This window comes from Pseudophryne corroboree, chromosome 1 (assembly GCF_028390025.1).
Source record: "Pseudophryne corroboree isolate aPseCor3 chromosome 1, aPseCor3.hap2, whole genome shotgun sequence".
Lineage (NCBI taxonomy): Eukaryota > Metazoa > Chordata > Amphibia > Anura > Myobatrachidae > Pseudophryne > Pseudophryne corroboree.
The window spans coordinates 1,115,109,734-1,115,129,363 of record NC_086444.1 but is presented as its reverse complement, the minus strand read 5'-3'; the positions used below and the strand labels follow the sequence as shown (position 1 = coordinate 1,115,129,363).

Genomic DNA, 19,630 nt, shown 5'->3' with positions numbered 1-19,630 from the left:
CCCTGCCTCTGGCAAGAAAGGACGCACCTCGGACTTTCTTGCCTTTTTGTGATCGAAAGAACTGCATTTGGTAATGCGGTGCTTTCTTAGGTTGTGAAGGAACATATGGCAAAAAAATTGACTTTCCAGCAGTAGCTGTGGAGACCAGGTCCGAGAGACCCTCCCCAAACAATTCCTCACCCTTGTAAGGTAAAACCTCCATGTGCCTTTTTGAGTCGGCATCACCTGTCCATTGCTGAGTCCACAGGACCCTTCTGGCAGAAATCGACATTGCATTTATTCTAGAGCCCAGTAGGCAAATGTCTCTTTGAGCATCTCTCATATATAGGACAGCGTCTTTTATATGCCCCAGGGTCATTAATATAGTATTCTTGTCTAAGGTATCAAGTTCCTCAGATAAGGTATCCGTCCATGCTGCTACAGCACTACACACCCAGGCCGACGCAATTGCCGGCCTTAGTAAGGTACCTGAATGTGTATAAATGGACTTCAGGGTACCCTGTTGCTTTCTATCAGCAGCATCTTTTATGGTGGCCGTATCCTGTGACGGCAGGGCTACCCTCTTGGATAAGCGTGTTAAAGCTTAATCCACCCTAGGGGAGGATTCCCAGCGTAACCTGTCCGTTGGCGGGAAGGGATACGCCATAAGCATCCGTTTGGAAATCTGCAGTTTTTTATCTGGAGATTCCCAAGCCTTTTCACATAACTCATTTAGCTCATGTGAAGGGGGAAAGGTCACCACCTGCCTTTTTTCCCCATACATATGAACCCTCTTGTCAGGGACTGGGGTTTCCTCTGTGATGTGCAACACATCCGTAATTGCTATAATCATATAACGGATGGATTTAGCCAATTTAGGCTGTAACTTTGCATCATCGTAATCGACACTGGAGTCAGAATCCATGTCGGTATCTGAGTCAACAATTTGGGATAGTGGGCGCTTCTGAGACCCTGACGGCCTCTGCGACATAGGATCAGGCATGGGCTGAGACCCCGACTGTCCTAAGGTTTCAGCTTTATCCAACCTTTTATGCAAGGAATTAACATTATCATTTAAAACCTTCCACATATCCATCCAATCAGGTGTCGGCGCCGTCGGCGGAGACACCACATTCATTTGCTCCCGCTCTGCTTCCACATAGCCTTCCTCGTCAAACATGTCGACACAAGCATACCAACACCACACACACAGGGGATGCTCTTTTTGAAGACAGTTCCCCCACAAGGCCCTTTGGAGAGACAGAGAGAGAGTATGCCAGCACACACCCCAGCGCTATATGTCCCAGGAATCACACAGTAACTTAGTGTTAACCCAGTAGCTGCTGTATATTATGTTTTTGTGCCTAATTTATGTGCCCCCCCTCTCTTTTTACCCTCTTCTACCGTGAATCTGCAGGGGAGAGCCTGGGGAGCTTCCTCTCAGCGGAGCTGTGGAGAAAAAATGGCGCTGGTGAGTGCTGAGGAAGAAGCCCCGCCCCCTCAGCGGCGGGCTTCTGTCCCGCATTTATGTACAATATTATGGCGGGGGCTCATACATATATACAGTGCCCAACTGTATATATGTCCAACTTTTGCCAAGAGGTCCTAATTGCTGCCCAGGGCGCCCCCCCCCCCCCTCCCCCTGCGCCCTGCACCCTACAGTGACCGGAGTATGTGGGTGTAGTGTGGGAGCAATGGCGCACAGCTGCAGTGCTGTGCGCTACCTCAGTGAAGACTGGAGTCTTTTACCGCCGATTTCGAAGTCTTCTTGCTTCTTTCACCCGGCTTCTGTCTTCCGGCTCTGCGAGGGGGACGGCGGCGCGGCTCCGGGATCGGACGACAAAGGGTGAGATCCTGTGTACGATCCCTCTGGAGCTAATGGTGTCCAGTAGCCTAAGAAGCAGGACCTATCTGCAGAGAGTAGGGCTGCTTCTCTCCCCTCAGTCCCACGTTGCAGGGAGTCTGTTGCCAGCAGAGCTCCCTGAAAATAAAAACCTAACAAAATACTTTCTTATAGCAAGCTCAGGAGAGCTCACTAAGTAGCACCCAGCTCGTCCGGGCACAGATTCAAACTGAGGTCTGGAGGAGGGACATAGAGGGAGGAGCCAGAGCACACCAGAATCCAAATTCTTTCTTAAAGTGCCCATGTCTCCTGCAGAGCCCGTCTATTCCCCATGGTCCTTACGGACTCCCCAGCATCCACTAGGACGTTAGAAAAACACGGGTAAATGCGCGCCCCCGTGCATTTACCCGTGTTTTAAAAGCTAGTGGAAAAGGGGTATAAATGACAGCAGCTGATTGGTTGCTTTTGGCAACATGTCTATTTTATCTCTCTCCAAGGCTTGATACATCTCACCAAGGGGGGGAGATTTATCAACGCTTGGAGAGATAAAATGGAGTGAGATAATGTACCAGCCAATCAGCTGCTAACTGCCATGTTACAGGCTGTGTTTAACAGAAGACAGGAGCTGATTGGTTGTTACTTTATCTCTCCAAGCTTTGATAAATCTCCCCCTCCCCAAAGTAAGATAGCGGAGGAGAGTTATGGCTGCCAGCAGCTGACTATTTTAAGATTACTACAATGACTAGTTCATATTTCATGTCAAAACTTTGCACTGTCTCTCCTCATTCCAGCCATACCACAGAAATGCCAGCTGCCAATGGCTGATTTATTATTGGCGACTGGTGGTGCTGCTGCCCTACAATAGCCACACACACTATCCACACCAGCGACCACACGCAGTTCCTCCACCTCATGCACACCTCCTATACTGTAAGCTCATTGTTACCTTCTCTATCAGGCTATCATATGTCATCTTATTAGTGTTATGGTCCTCTCAATGCACAACACTGCGTAGTCTGTCAGCGCTTTACAAGTAATGGATAATAATAATAATTGTGCTGACACAGGTGCAGGAGCATACTAAGACAGGGTGGGTCTATCTGAGCATCAAATGCAACTCAAATGTACGTTACTCAACTGAAGACACCACTATTCAGCACAACACACTATTGTCTTTTACTTTTCTCCTTTTATACTGAGATTATGTAGTAATAATAATAATAATAATAATAATATTTATATATTTTAATGCAATATGCAGAAATCATTTAAGGTATGCGACTAAGATAAACACATACATTTATATTGCACCCCTTGTTATTGCATAATGTAGCTATACAAATTATGTATCATAGATAGGATGCCTCTGCATACGTGAGGATTTTTTCCTACAATTCTGTGCACTTATGCTGTCTATATAAAACGTCACTGGCTGTCTATATAAAACGTCACAGTGCTGTACCTGCATCTATTTATTAAATGGAGGAATAACCTAATAAGTGCAACCTGATTACCTATGCTGCATTTATGCAGATTATCCAACACAAGCGGTGAGTGCACGCTAGCATCAGTGGAGCAGCATATTCCCATAGTGACTGCAATATTTACTTTTGGTTTTCTCACCTGAGAAATAACCATTCAGGTTATATGGAAGTTCAATGGGGATGGGTTGCAACACTTGCTCAGCCTGTTTCATACATGCAGAGTGGTTAGGACAGAGTGCTGTGTTAGACCCATAGTGGTCCCAGATACATTTGGACAATGGAGGTTGTTCGTGTGTAAATCACCACAGCATTATGGAGAACTGCAGAAGTGTGCTTTACTTACTGCATCATTCTCATACACCAACATTGTATCCCTGGAAAAGAGGGACTCTTCTGCACACCAAAGGCCGTGCCCCCCAAAAGTATATATTCACCGGTGAGAGAGGGTCTCCAAACTGCCCCCCCTCCCCCCTGCTGATCATTTTAACACAAAGTACAAGGTAAATTTCAAATAGTTAGAATTCTCTAACTTAAAATTCTGTAGCTTTCTATGCAAGGGCAGATAGCGCAATGAATAGAGTGTCTGACTGCAATGCCACAGGCAATGGGTTGGAATCCCGGGTATGTCAGCATCTTGAAATGTACTAAAGGACAGTGTGACTGAATAACACAGAGCTCTCAAATTAAGTTCATCAATGTTGTATAGGAATTAGCGACAGAAGGGGTAGGAGAAGGAGACGGGTGGTCAGGAGGTGCTGTGCTTCAAAATGGGGGGAAGCTGCAAGTGAAAATAATAAAAACAGGTAATTGACAAGTGCCGCTAACAGCGCCCCCTACCCTGCAGCGCTATGTGCGGAGGCTCATTCCGCACACGCCTAGTTACGACCCTGAGCAGCACTAACAAAATAATCCACAGTCCATAATCTCCTATGCTAAGCAAGATGGCAACCAATCAGCTACTCTGTATAATTTTATAGTATGCAAATTATAAATGTTACATCAATGCTGATTGGTTGCCATCGGCAACTTCTCCACTGGCTCACTTCTCCACACTTTTCACTGCTTCATGAATAGACCCCTCAGAGGATTATACATAGACCCCATAGTCTCACGAAGTCTTGGTCTAATCCAGCCATGTCCAAACTGCGGCCCTCCAGCTGTTGTGAAGCTACATATCCCAGCATGCCCTGACACAGTTTTGCTGTCAGAGAATGCTAAAGCTGTGTCAGGGCATGCTGAGATGTGTAGTTTCACAACAGCTGGAGGGCCGCAGTTTGGACATGCCTGGTCTAATCAAACGCATGTAATATGAAAAGTGGCTAATTGACACTGTCGCTAGCGGTCTTTGGGGTATATGCAATTGCGGTCGAATTCCCGAAATTGTCGAATTTCGGGAATTTTTCGCCCAAAAAAAAAAATCGTCAATGCAATTCAGTGCTTTCCGTCCAAAAAACGGACTTTCAAAATTCGACTTTTTGAAATTCGACTTTTGTCAAATTCGACTTTTCTGCTGCAATTCGACCAAAGTGTATTCAATTGAAGTTTGGAAATTCGACAACAGTGCTTTTAGACAGTAAATTCGACATTTTCAATCCGCCACACTTTGGTGGGTGAAACTAATAAAAAAAATTTAAAACATGTTTTTTTGTGTGTTTTTATTTATTGATAATAGCATATCTATTTATATTAGAAGGGATTAGGTACTTGGTTTGTCTTTTTTGGAGGCACAAGTATTATTTATATATTTTTTTAAATAATATTTTTTTTTTATTATATTTTTTAGATGGAATGGTAAAATTCAGAAAAAAAATGGCGTGGGGTCCCCCCTCCAAAGCATAACCAGCCTCGGGCTCTTCGAGCTGGTCCTGGTTCTAAAAATGCGGGGGGAAAATTGACAGGAGATCCCCCGTATTTTTAAAACCAGCACCGGGCTCTGCGCCTGGTGCTGGTGCAAAAAATACGGGGGACAAAAAGAGTAGGGGTCCCCCGTATTTTTTACACCAGCATCGGGCTCCACTAGCTGGGTAGATAATGCCACAGCCGGGGGTCACTTTTATACAGTGCCCTGCGGCCGTGGCATTAAATATCCAACTAGTCACCCCAGGCCGGGGTACCCCGGGGGAGTGGGGACCCCTTCAATCAAGGGGTCGTCCCCCCAGCCACCCAAGGGCCAGGGGTGAAGCCCGAGGCTGTCCCCCCCATCCATGGGCTGCGGATGGGAGGCTGATAGCCTTGAGTAAAATGTCAGAATATTGTTTTTTTCCAGTAGTACTACAAGTCCCAGCAAGCCTCCCCCGCAAGCTGGTACTTGGAGAACCACAAGTACCAGCATGCGGGAGAAAAACGGGCCTGCTGGTACCTGTAGTACTACTGGGAAAAAAATACCCAAATAAAAACAGGAGACACACACCGTGACAAGTACAACTTTATTACACACTGCCGACACACACGTACTTACCTATGTTGACACGAAGCAGTCGGTCCTCTTCTCCAAGTAGAATCCACGGGTACCTGAAAATAAAAGATAATTATACTCACCTGATCCATGGTCCAGAGATAAATCCACGTACTTGTCAAAAAAAGAAAACGAACACCCGACCAGCGAACTGAAAGGGGTCCCATGTTGACACATGGGACCCCTTTCCCCGAATGCAGAGAGACCCCCCCGTGACTGCTGTCACTGAAAGGTCTCGTAAGCCAATCAGCGAGCGCAACGTCCTTGCACTCTGCTGATTGGCTCTGTGCGCGTCTGAGCTGTCAGCGCATCGCACAGCTCCCTCCATTATATTCAATGGTGGGAACTTTGCGGTTAGTGGTGGGGTCACCCGCGGTCAGCGGCTGGTACTTGTGGTTCAAGTACAAGTACCAGCTTGCGGGGGAGGCTTGCTGGGACTTATAGTACTATTGGAAAAAACAATATTCTGTCATTTTACTCAAGGCTATCAGCCTCCCATCCGCAGCCCATGGATGGGGGGGACAGCCTCGGGCTTCACCCCTGGCCCTTGGGTGGCTGGGGGGGGGACCCCTTGATTGAAGGGGTCCCCACTCCCCCGGGGTACCCCGGCCAGGGGTGACTAGTTGGATTTTTAATGCCACGGCCGCAGGGCACTGTATAAAAGTGACCCCCGGCTGTGGCATTATCTACCCAGCTAGTGGAGCCCGATGCTGGTGTAAAAAATACGGGGGACCCCTACTCTTTTTGTCCCCCGTATTTTTTGCACCAGCACCAGGCGCAGAGCCCGGTGCTGGTTTTAAAAATACGGGGGATCCCCTGTAAATTTTTTCCCCGCATTTTTAGAACCAGGACCAGCTCGAAGAGGCCGAGGCTGGTTATGCTTTGGAGGGGGGACCCCACGCCATTTTTTTCCGGGTTTTTCCCCGTTTTTTTAAATCGCGGCAAAATCCGGCAAATCGGCCGTTTTTCGCCCGCGGGACTGTCGAATCCGTTTTTCATTGAATATGGTGAATTCCGGAAGCCACCTGCCGGAATTCACCTGTCGAATTGTGTCGAATTAAAAGACGGCGATAATTTGCCTTGCATATACCCCTTTGTCTCTTATCCTGTCTTTTTAATGGGATGCATATTGTGCCTTCATGTTCCAGTTTGGCAGAAAAGCACATTTCTAGGCACATTCCAAGCAAAGTAATAAAAAACTCCACACACAACAAAATACGTATCCATACCTCCCAACATGACCCTCTCCAGGAGGGACAGAATGATCTACTCCTGGACTTCCCTCTAATACCGCTTTCAGATCGCAAATGCCGGATCCCACCCAGGAAGAGAAACGTGTCCTTACCGGGTGGGATCCGGCATTTGCTCTGCTTTGCTGGCCTTCCGACACCCGGCAATATACCGGTTCGGTTGCCATAGCAGCGGGGGGGAGGGGGTTGGGTGGGGGGCGCAGCAGCAGCAGGGGCGGGGGTGGAGGCGGCGCTGGGAGATGAGCTCATCTCCGGCGCCGCCTCTCCCTATGCTGTGAATGGGAGCCGTGTCGCATCGACACAGCTCCCATTCACACTGCGCCTGACCCGGTATTCAACCCGGGTATAACCCTTCTTATATACTGGGTTGAATTACCGGGTCAGGCGACCCGCTAATTCGGGCAAAGTGCTTTCACATCACACACTGACCCGTGTCGACACGGCAATATGCCGTGTCGATACAGAGTTATTTGTGCGATGTGAAAGGGGTATTACTGTATGTTTGCCAGCACCTGTGGTGAAACACCTTTCTTATCCATTACCCTGTTCAACACAGGTGCCGGCAATCATGCATTAAGAGGGAAGTCCAGGAGCAGAGCATTGTGTCCCTCCTGGAGAGAGAAATGGTCCAGATGCCCCTACTCTCATGATTCAGTTAAGCCAGAGGCGGGCAAAACGTTGATAGCGATCTACCGGTAGATCGCGGAGCTCTCGCCGGTAGATCGCGATCCAAGTGTGACTTGCCGCCTCTGCCAGCGTTCCCAATGATGCATTGCGCAGGTGACGTCATGACGTCAGCCGCGCACCCGCGCAATGCACGATTGGGAACGCGATGTGAGGAGCAGCAGCGGCGGGAAGCGGGAGCAGGCACGTGACAGCGGGAATCCAGCCAGCGGGGAGACAGACAGGCAGCGGGGAGATAGCCAGCGGAGATCCAGCCAGCTAAAGTAAGTATTAATATTAGAGATGAGCGCCTGAAATTTTTCGGGTTTTGTGTTTTGGTTTTGGGTTCGGTTCCGCGGCCGTGTTTTGGGTTCGAACGCGTTTTGGCAAAACCTCACCGAATTATTTTTGTCGGATTCGGGTGTGTTTTGGATTCGGGTGTTTTTTTCCAAAAACACTAAAAAACAGCTTAAATCATAGAATTTGGGGGTCATTTTGATCCCAAAGTATTATTAACCTCAAAAACCATAATTTACACTCATTTTCAGTCTATTCTGAATACCTCACAATATTATTTTTAGTCCTAAAATTTGCACCGAGGTCGCTGTGTGAGTAAGATAAGCGACCCTAGTGGCCGACACAAACACCGGGCCCATCTAGGAGTGGCACTGCAGTGTCACGCAGGATGTCCCTTCCAAAAAACCCTCCCCAAACAGCACATGACGCAAAGAAAAAAAGAGGCGCAATGAGGTAGCTGTGTGAGTAAGATTAGCGAGCATGCAAAAATTAACCAGGCGCTAATATACCACAACCCAACTAAAATGGTTGTGTTAATACAATGTTTAATATCAATATTTAAACCAATACAATATATGTTCAAGCTGCAAGAAAAAATTGACTTGGGGTAAATCAAGTCAAACAGAGAGAAACCGGCACTTTAAAGTCCCTGGTAACTTGGAAACAACAGACACATAGATTCCTGCGCTAATTAACTCTGCAGAATGATATGGCTCAGAGTTTGCTTGACTCAATAAAAACAAAACAAAAAGGATAATTAAATATACTTTATATGATTCTTTTTTATTTTTATCACACATACATACATGTATGTTTAAAAATTAATTTAAGAATAAATTGATTAGACCGGTCTAAATAAAACATAAATCAAAAAAGCAAAAAACAGAACATAATAATAAGCTAATAATAAGCTAAAGGAGGTGGATCATAAGTAAACTCCTGTGCACAGAAAAATCAATAAAAATACTAAAAATAAGTCCTTTGTATAGGATCGTGCAAATAGTTTGACCAGCTATAAATTGCAACAGTGTCTCGTTATGTTTTGTAGTGTTAGACACTCTTCATCAAATTGCCACTTAGCAAAAAAGTGCAACAGGTAAGTGTGACAAACGCTCCACAACGGAACTTTACATATGGTTCGCACCTGAAGCTGACATGCGGAACAGGAAAATAATGTGAGACGGTCTCGGGCTGCGGGAAGGCGCTTCGCTGGCGCCTGGTATGTTATTGTTAATTACCCCGACTTCCAGGCTCTGTGAGTCCGCGTCTTCGGGTGCCGTATGCAGACACCTGCGTCCCGTTAATAAGCACACCTTCACCGTTGATTCTCCTGATAATGCCTCTGGAGCCCGGCTTCCAGGCTCTGTGAGTCTCCGGGTGCCGTATGCAGACACCTGCGTTTTAGTGTTACTCACACGTTCACCATCAATTCTCCAGATAATGTCACTGGAAAAGATATGCTGTAAAAGTGCAATATCGCTGGTGCACAAAGGTCCAAATGGGCTGCTCCTCTGACGCGTTTCGCTCCTCTTATGGTGGCCGACACAAACACCGGGCCCATCTAGGAGTGGCACTGCAGTGTCACGCAGGATGGCCCTTCCAAAAAACCCTCCCCAAACAGCACATGACGCAAAGAAAAAAAGAGGCGCAATGAGGTAGCTGACTGTGTGAGTAAGATTAGCGACCCTAGTGGCCGACACAAACACCGGGCACATCTAGGAGTGGCACTGCAGTGTCACGCAGGATGTCCCTTCCAAAAAACCCTCCCCAAACAGCACATGACGCAAAGAAAAAAAGAGGCGCAATGAGGTAGCTGTGTGAGTAAGATTAGCGACCCTAGTGGCCGACACAAACACCGGGCCCATCTAGGAGTGGCACTGCAGTGTCACGCAGGATGTCCCTTCCAAAAAACCCTCCCCAATCAGCACATGATGCAAAGAAAAAGAAAAGAAAAAAGAGGTGCAAGATGGAATTATCCTTGGGCCCTCCCACCCACCCTTATGTTGTATAAACAAAACAGGACATGCACACTTTAACCAACCCATCATTTCAGTGACAGGGTCTGCCACACGACTGTGACTGATATGACGGGTTGGTTTGGACCCCCCCCAAAAAAGAAGCAATTAATCTCTCCTTGCACAAACTGGCTCTACAGAGGCAAGATGTCCACCTCATCTTCACCCTCCGATATATCACCGTGTACATCCCCCTCCTCACAGATTATCAATTCGTCCCCACTGGAATCCACCATCTCAGCTCCCTGTGTACTTTGTGGAGGCAATTGCTGCTGGTCAATGTCTCCGCGGAGGAATTGATTATAATTCATTTTAATGAACATCATCTTCTCCACATTTTCTGGATGTAACCTCGTACGCCGATTGCTGACAAGGTGAGCGGCGGCACTAAACACTCTTTCGGAGTACACACTTGTGGGAGGGCAACTTAGGTAGAATAAAGCCAGTTTGTGCAAGGGCCTCCAAATTGCCTCTTTTTCCTGCCAGTATAAGTACGGACTGTGTGACGTGCCTACTTGGATGCGGTCACTCATATAATCCTCCACCATTCTATCAATGTTGAGAGAATCATATGCAGTGACAGTAGACGACATGTCCGTAATCGTTGTCAGGTCCTTCAGTCCGGACCAGATGTCAGCATCAGCAGTCGCTCCAGACTGCCCTGCATCACCGCCAGCGGGTGGGCTCGGAATTCTGAGCCTTTTCCTCGCACCCCCAGTTGCGGGAGAATGTGAAGGAGGAGATGTTGACAGGTCGCGTTCCGCTTGACTTGACAATTTTGTCACCAGCAGGTCTTTCAACCCCAGCAGACCTGTGTCTGCCGGAAAGAGAGATCCAAGGTAGGCTTTAAATCTAGGATCGAGCACGGTGGCCAAAATGTAGTGCTCTGATTTCAACAGATTGACCACCCGTGAATCCTTGTTAAGCGAATTAAGGGCTGCATCCACAAGTCCCACATGCCTAGCGGAATCGCTCCGTGTTAGCTCCTTCTTCAATGCCTCCAGCTTCTTCTGCAAAAGCCTGATGAGGGGAATGACCTGACTCAGGCTGGCAGTGTCTGAACTGACTTCACGTGTGGCAAGTTCAAAGGGCATCAGAACCTTGCACAACGTTGAAATCATTCTCCACTGCACTTGAGACAGGTGCATTCCATCTCCTATATCGTGCTCAATTGTATAGGCTTGAATGGCCTTTTGCTGCTCCTCCAACCTCTGAAGCATATAGAGGGTTGAATTCCACCTCGTTACCACTTCTTGCTTCAGATGATGGCAGGGCAGGTTCAGTAGTTTTTGGTGGTGCTCCAGTCTTCTGTACGTGGTGCCTGTACGCCGAAAGTGTCCCGCAATTTTTCTGGCCACCGACAGCATCTCTTGCACGCCCCTGTCGTTTTTTAAAAAATTCTGCACCACCAAATTCAAGGTATGTGCAAAACATGGGACGTGCTGGAATTTGCCCATATTTAATGCACACACAATATTGCTGGCGTTGTCCGATGCCACAAATCCACAGGAGAGTCCAATTGGGGTAAGCCATTCCGCGATGATCTTCCTCAGTTGCCGTAAGAGGTTTTCAGCTGTGTGCGTATTCTGGAAAGCGGTGATACAAAGCGTAGCCTGCCTAGGAAAGAGTTGGCGTTTGCGAGATGCTGCTACTGGTGCCGCCGCTGCTGTTCTTGCGGCGGGAGTCCATACATCTACCCAGTGGGCTGTCACAGTCATATAGTCCTGACCCTGCCCTGCTCCACTTGTCCACATGTCCGTGGTTAAGTGGACATTGGGTACAACTGCATTTTTTAGGACACTGGTGAGTCTTTTTCTGACGTCCGTGTACATTCTCGGTATCGCCTGCCTAGAGAAGTGGAACCTAGATGGTATTTGGTAACGGGGGCACACTGCCTCAATAAATTGTCTAGTTCCCTGTGAACTAACGGCGGATACCGGACGCACGTCTAACACCAACATAGTTGTCAAGGACTCAGTTATCCGCTTTGCAGTAGGATGACTGCTGTGATATTTCATCTTCCTCGCAAAGGACTGTTGAACAGTCAATTGCTTACTGGAAGTAGTACAAGTGGGCTTACGACTTCCCCTCTGGGATGACCATCGACTCACAGCGGCAACAACAGCAGCGCCAGCAGCAGTAGGCGTTACACGCAAGGATGCATCGGAGGAATCCCAGGCAGGAGAGGACTCGTCAGACTTGCCAGTGACATGGCCTGCAGGACTATTGGCATTCCTGGGGAAGGAGGAAATTGACACTGAGGGAGTTGGTGGGGTGGTTTGCGTGAGCTTGGTTACAAGAGGAAGGGATTTACTGGTCAGTGGACTGCTTCCGCTGTCACCCAAAGTTTTTGAACTTGTCACTGACTTATTATGAATGCGCTGCAGGTGACGTATAAGGGAGGATGTTCCGAGGTGGTTAACGTCCTTACCCCTACTTATTACAGCTTGACAAAGGGAACACACGGCTTGACACCTGTTGTCCGCATTTCTGGTGAAATACCTCCACACCGAAGAGCTGATTTTTTTGGTATTTTCACCTGGCATGTCAACGGCCATATTCCTCCCACGGACAACAGGTGTCTCCCCGGGTGCCTGACTTAAACAAACCACCTCACCATCAGAATCCTCCTGGTCAATTTCCTCCCCAGCGCCAGCAACACCCATATCCTCCTCATCCTGGTGTACTTCAACACTGACATCTTCAATCTGACTATCAGGAACTGGACTGCGGGTGCTCCTTCCAGCACTTGCAGGGGGCGTGCAAATGGTGGAAGGCGCATGCTCTTCACGTCCAGTGTTGGGAAGGTCAGGCATCGCAAACGACACAATTGGACTCTCCTTGTGGATTTGGGATTTCAAAGAACGCACAGTTCTTTGCGGTGCTTTTGCCAGCTTGAGTCTTTTCAGTTTTCTAGCGAGAGGCTGAGTGCTTCCATCCTCATGTGAAGCTGAACCACTAGCCATGAACATAGGCCAGGGCCTCAGCCGTTCCTTGCCACTCCGTGTGGTAAATGGCATATTGGCAAGTTTACGCTTCTCCTCCGACAATTTTATTTTAGGTTTTGGAGTCCTTTTTTTTCTGATATTTGGTGTTTTGGATTTGACATGCTCTGTACTATGACATTGGGCATCGGCCTTGGCAGACGACGTTGCTGGCATTTCATCGTCTCGGCCATGACTAGTGGCAGCAGCTTCAGCACGAGGTGGAAGTGGATCTTGATCTTTCCCTAATTTTGGAACCTCAACTTTTTTGTTCTCCATATTTTGTAGGCAGAACTAAAAGGCACCTCAGGTAAACAATGGAGATGGATGGATTGGATACTAGTATACAATTATGGACGGACTGCCACGGTTAGGTGGTATAAAAAAACCACGGTTAGGTGGTATATAATACAATTATGGATGGACGGACTGCCTGCCGAGTGCCGACACAGAGGTAGCCACAGCCGTGAACTACCGCACTGTACACTGGTTGATAAAGAGATAGTAGTATACTCGTAACAACTAGTATGACTGACTATGACGGTATAAAGAATGAAAAAAAAACCACGGTTAGGTGGTATATATTGTAATACAATTATGGATGGACGGACTGCCTGCCGAGTTCCGACACAGAGGTAGCCACAGCCGTGAACTACCGCACTGTACACTGGTTGATAAAGAGATAGTAGTATACTCGTAACAACTAGTATGACTGACTATGACGGTATAAAGAATGAAAAAAAAACCACGGTTAGGTGGTATATATTATAATACAATTATGGATGGACGGACTGCCTGCCGACTGCCGACACAGAGGTAGCCACAGCCGTGAACTACCGCACTGTACACTGGTTGATAAAGAGATAGTAGTATACTCGTAACAACTAGTATGACACTATGACGGTATAAAGAATGAAAAAAAAACCACGGTTAGGTGGTATATATTATAATACAATTATGGTTGGACGGACTGCCTGCCGAGTGCCGACACAGAGGTAGCCACAGCCGTGAACTACCGCACTGTACACTGGTTGATAAAGAGATAGTAGTATACTCGTAACAACTAGTATGACTGACTATGACGGTATAAAGAATGAAAAAAAAACCACGGTTAGGTGGTATATATTGTAATACAATTATGGATGGACGGACTGCCTGCCGAGTTCCGACACAGAGGTAGCCACAGCCGTGAACTACCGCACTGTACACTGGTTGATAAAGAGATAGTAGTATACTCGTAACAACTAGTATGACTGACTATGACGGTATAAAGAATGAAAAAAAAACCACGGTTAGGTGGTATATATTATAATACAATTATGGATGGACGGACTGCCTGCCGACTGCCGACACAGAGGTAGCCACAGCCGTGAACTACCGCACTGTACACTGGTTGATAAAGAGATAGTAGTATACTCGTAACAACTAGTATGACACTATGACGGTATAAAGAATGAAAAAAAAAACACGGTTAGGTGGTATATATTATAATACAATTATGGATGGACGGACTGCCTGCCGACTGCCGACACAGAGGTAGCCACAGCCGTGAACTACCGCACTGTACACTGGTTGATAAAGAGATAGTAGTATACTCGTAACAACTAGTATGACACTATGACGGTATAAAGAATGAAAAAAAAACCACGGTTAGGTGGTATATATTATAATAATACAATTATGGATGGACGGACTGCCTGCCGAGTTCCGACACAGAGGTAGCCACAGCCGTGAACTACCGCACTGTACACTGGTTGATAAAGAGATAGTAGTATACTCGTAACAACTAGTATGACACTATGACGGTATAAAGAATGAAAAAAAAACCACGGTTAGGTGGTATATATTGTAATACAATTATGGATGGACGGACTGCCTGCCGAGTTCCGACACAGAGGTAGCCACAGCCGTGAACTACCGCACTGTACACTGGTTGATAAAGAGATAGTAGTATACTCGTAACAACTAGTATGACTGACTATGACGGTATAAAGAATGAAAAAAAAACCACGGTTAGGTGGTATATATTATAATACAATTATGGATGGACGGACTGCCTGCCGACTGCCGACACAGAGGTAGCCACAGCCGTGAACTACCGCACTGTACACTGGTTGATAAAGAGATAGTAGTATACTCGTAACAACTAGTATGACGACGGTATAAAGAATGAAAAAAAAAACACGGTTAGGTGGTATATATTATAATACAATTATGGTTGGACGGAATGCCTGCCGAGTGCCGACACAGAGGTAGCCACAGCCGTGAACTACCGCACTGTACACTGGTTGATAAAGAGATAGTAGTATACTCGTAACAACTAGTATGACTGACTATGACGGTATAAAGAATGAAAAAAAAACCACGGTTAGGTGGTATATATTGTAATACAATTATGGATGGACGGACTGCCTGCCGAGTTCCGACACAGAGGTAGCCACAGCCGTGAACTACCGCACTGTACACTGGTTGATAAAGAGATAGTAGTATACTCGTAACAACTAGTATGACTGACTATGACGGTATAAAGAATGAAAAAAAAACCACGGTTAGGTGGTATATATTATAATACAATTATGGATGGACGGACTGCCTGCCGACTGCCGACACAGAGGTAGCCACAGCCGTGAACTACCGCACTGTACACTGGTTGATAAAGAGATAGTAGTATACTCGTAACAACTAGTATGACACTATGACGGTATAAAGAATGAAAAAAAAACCACGGTTAGGTGGTATATATTATAATACAATTATGGATGGACGGACTGCCTGCCGACTGCCGACACAGAGGTAGCCACAGCCGTGAACTACCGCACTGTACACTGGTTGATAAAGAGATAGTAGTATACTCGTAACAACTAGTATGACACTATGACGGTATAAAGAATGAAAAAAAAACCACGGTTAGGTGGTATATATTATAATAATACAATTATGGATGGACGGACTGCCTGCCGAGTTCCGACACAGAGGTAGCCACAGCCGTGAACTACCGCACTGTACACTGGTTGATAAAGAGATAGTAGTATACTCGTAACAACTAGTATGACACTATGACGGTATAAAGAATGAAAAAAAAAACCACGGTTAGGTGGTATATATTATAATACAATTATGGATGGACGGACTGCCTGCCGACTGCCGACACAGAGGTAGCCACAGCCGTGAACTACCGCACTGTACACTGGTTGATAAAGAGATAGTAGTATACTCGTAACAACTAGTATGACTGACTATGACGGTATAAAGAATGAAAAAAAAAACACGGTTAGGTGGTATATATTATAATACAATTATGGATGGACGGACTGCCTGCCGACTGCCGACACAGAGGTAGCCACAGCCGTGAACTACCGCACTGTACACTGGTTGATAAAGAGATAGTAGTATACTCGTAACAACTAGTATGACACTATGACGGTATAAAGAATGAAAAAAAAACCACGGTTAGGTGGTATATATTATAATACAATTATGGATGGACGGACTGCCTGCCGACTGCCGACACAGAGGTAGCCACAGCCGTGAACTACCGCACTGTACACTGGTTGATAAAGAGATAGTAGTATACTCGTAACAACTAGTATGACTATGACGACGGTATAAAGAAAGAAAAAAAAATACCACGGTTAGGTGGTATATAATTATACAATTATGGATGGACGGACTGCCTGCCGAGTGCCGACTGCCGACACAGAGGTAGCCACAGCAGTGAACTACCGCACTGTACTGTGTCTGCTGCTAATATAGACTGGTTGATAAAGAGATAGTATACAACAATATACTACTATACTGGTGGTCAGGCACTGGTCACCACTAGTCACACTGGCAGTGGCACTCCTGCAGCAAAAGTGTGCACTGTTTAATTTTAAATTAATATAATATTATGTACTCCTGGCTCCTGCTATAACAACCTGCAGTGCTCCCCAGTCTCCCCCACAATTATTATAAGCTTTTATACATTGATGTGCAGCACACTGGGCTGAGCTGAGTGCACACAGACTGAGTCACACTGTGTGACTGCTGTGTATCGTTTTTTTCAGGCAGAGAACGGATATAGCAGAGAACGGATATATTAAATAAAAGTTAACTTAACAACAACTGCACTGGTCACTGTGGTAAACTCTGTCTGCACAATCTCTCTCTCTCTCTCTCTCTTCTAATCTATTCTAATGGAGAGGACGCCAGCCACGTCCTCTCCCTATCAATCTCAATGCACGTGTGAAAATGGCGGCGACGCGCGGCTCCTTATATAGAATCCGAGTCTCGCGAGAATCCGACAGCGTCATGATGACGTTCGGGCGCGCTCGGGTTAACCGAGCAAGGCGGGAAGATCCGAGTCGCTCGGACCCGTGAAAAAAAAGTGAAGTTCGTGCGGGTTCGGATTCAAAGAAACCGAACCCGCTCATCTCTAATTAATATTAGTGTGGGCATATGGCACTGTGGGGGCATATCTAGCACCTTGGGGGCATATTTGGCACTGTGGAGGCATATGTGGCACTGTGGGGTCATATCTGGCGCTGTGGGGGCATATCTGGCACTGTAGGGGCATGTCTGGCACTGTGGGGGCATATTTAGCACTGTGGGGGCATATCTGGCGCTGTGGGGGCATGTTTGGCACTGTAGGGGCATGTCTGGCACTGTGGGGGCATATTTAGCACTGTGGGGACATATCTGGCACTGTGGGAGCATATATGTATCTGGCACTGTGGGGGCATATTTGGCACTGTGGGGGCATGTCTGGCGCTGTGGGAGCATAGGTGTATCTGCACTCTGGGGGCATATGTGGCACTGTGGGCACATGCCACTGTGGGGGCATATGTGTGTCTGGAACTGTGGGGGCATATGTGGCACTGTGGTGGCATGTCTGGCACTGTGGGCACATGGTAATGTGAGAGCGTATGTGTATCTGGCACTGTGGGGGCATATCTGGCACTGTGGGCACATGCCACTGTGGGGGCATATGTGTATCTGGAACTGTGGGGGCATATGTGGCACTGTGGGGGCATATGTGTATCTGGCACTGTGGGGGCATATGTGTTTTAGGTTTTTACCTGTGGGAGCCAATGTGTGATTTTGTGCGAGACAGTCATTACACCCTGTGCAGCAAGGCAACGCCCCTTTTTTTTGTTATGCCATGCCCCCTATGTGTTATGCCATGCCCCTATTTGCGCGCGCAATTATCCCTCCTAGGTAGATCACAAAAGCTTTTCAGCTTTCAAAGAAGATCACGATTCCAAAAGTCTGGCCACCCGAGTTAATCTATACCAAGCAGTATTATAGAAAACAGAAAAGTAATATTTAATGAAGGAGGTTGAACTTTGATGTGACATTTACACTTTCTAACAGTGTCCCTCTTCAGATATATTTCCACCTCCCACACTTTCACATGGCATCTCCTAAGAGTGAAGAGTAGGTGTTTATTTTGAAGGGCACTGGATGGACCATCTACTGTAGGTGCACCAATGTAAATCCAAGGTGCCTTGCCGTATGCATACAGTGCACTTTATAAACAGTGTGTTGGCAACAGATGTACTTTAAAGGTTACAGTGATCCTGCACGTTTATGTTGTATTCCAGGTATTGATTAATAAACACGTAAAGCCATACAGTATACACAGGAGCCCACACAAATACACAGTGGAGTGGACACCGTTGTGTTATGTTACTTGTACAGACCTATTTGTATTCAATAAAGGGGTAGATATTCGGTACCGTTACAGATGGAAATAAGATTGGTGATATATGGGCCCAAAAGAAAAATGGTTTATCATTTCTCCTGCGTGATACTGCTGCTAGGTTTATAAATCTATATTAATAATCCTGATATGTCCAGAGGGAATGGTGCATTTAATCCATTAATCATCAAACTGGTTATGAATGATGCTAACATATCGTCTTCCTCAACATATAGATATGAGAAAAACAACGGACTGCACATGAAGTGATATACTATATTCATACAGCCGTATCAGTATCAGACGTACAATCTTCTCATATCCCTGTTATGCAGCATTGGGTATTGGCAGCTTTAACGCATACAGTGCTCTTTCTGTAATTACCCTCCACTAAAGGTATCTGCATGAGGGGACTGATTAGCAGAGCTGCATGTACTGCAGATGCAGAGCTCTTACACAGTACAAATCCAGTGCACCTACCTGTCAGTAGAGGTCTGGATGAATGAGGACGGCTGGCATTGCAGAGGGATGGTCCTTAGGCCAGAACAACAAATAGCAACTTACTGGGTGACCCCTGGGAAGCAGAGTCCTTTCCTCCCCCTCAACACTCTCAGCCACATAGCACTGCAAAGCAACACGTACAGAACAGCATGAGAGGGACAGGGCTGGGGAGGGACAGAAATAGGACATAAAAAGGATCAGGACGGTCTGACTGGGACATGGTGGGAGGAGGGGGGCAGGGGATGTGTCCCTGGTCTACAGGATGATGTATGGCAAGAAGTCTATGCAGGTCTGGGTGATTCAGCAAGGAAGAAGAATAAAGTGTGTGAAAGGATGGCCCTCATTCCGAGTTGTTCGCTCGCAAGCTGCTTTTAGCAGCTTTGCACACGCTAAGTCGCCGCCTACTGGGAGTGAATCTTAGCTTCTTAAAATTGCGAACGACGTATTCGCAATATTGCGATTAGACCTCTCTTAGCAGT

The 19,630-nt window shown here is 46.6% G+C and overlaps 1 protein-coding gene across 3 annotated transcripts in view; it reads right to left on the bottom strand.

Annotated features, from left to right (window-relative positions):
• Nucleotides 1-19,282, bottom strand: part of TBC1D1 (TBC1 domain family member 1) — a 349,707-nt gene extending 330,425 nt beyond the window's left edge. For all 3 annotated transcript variants that reach the window (XM_063922416.1, XM_063922425.1, XM_063922450.1), the window contains exon 1: nucleotides 19,131-19,282. The gene's annotated coding sequence lies outside the window, so the exon portion shown is untranslated. The remainder of the gene's footprint in view (nucleotides 1-19,130) is intronic.
• Between the last annotated feature and the right edge of the window lie 348 nt (nucleotides 19,283-19,630).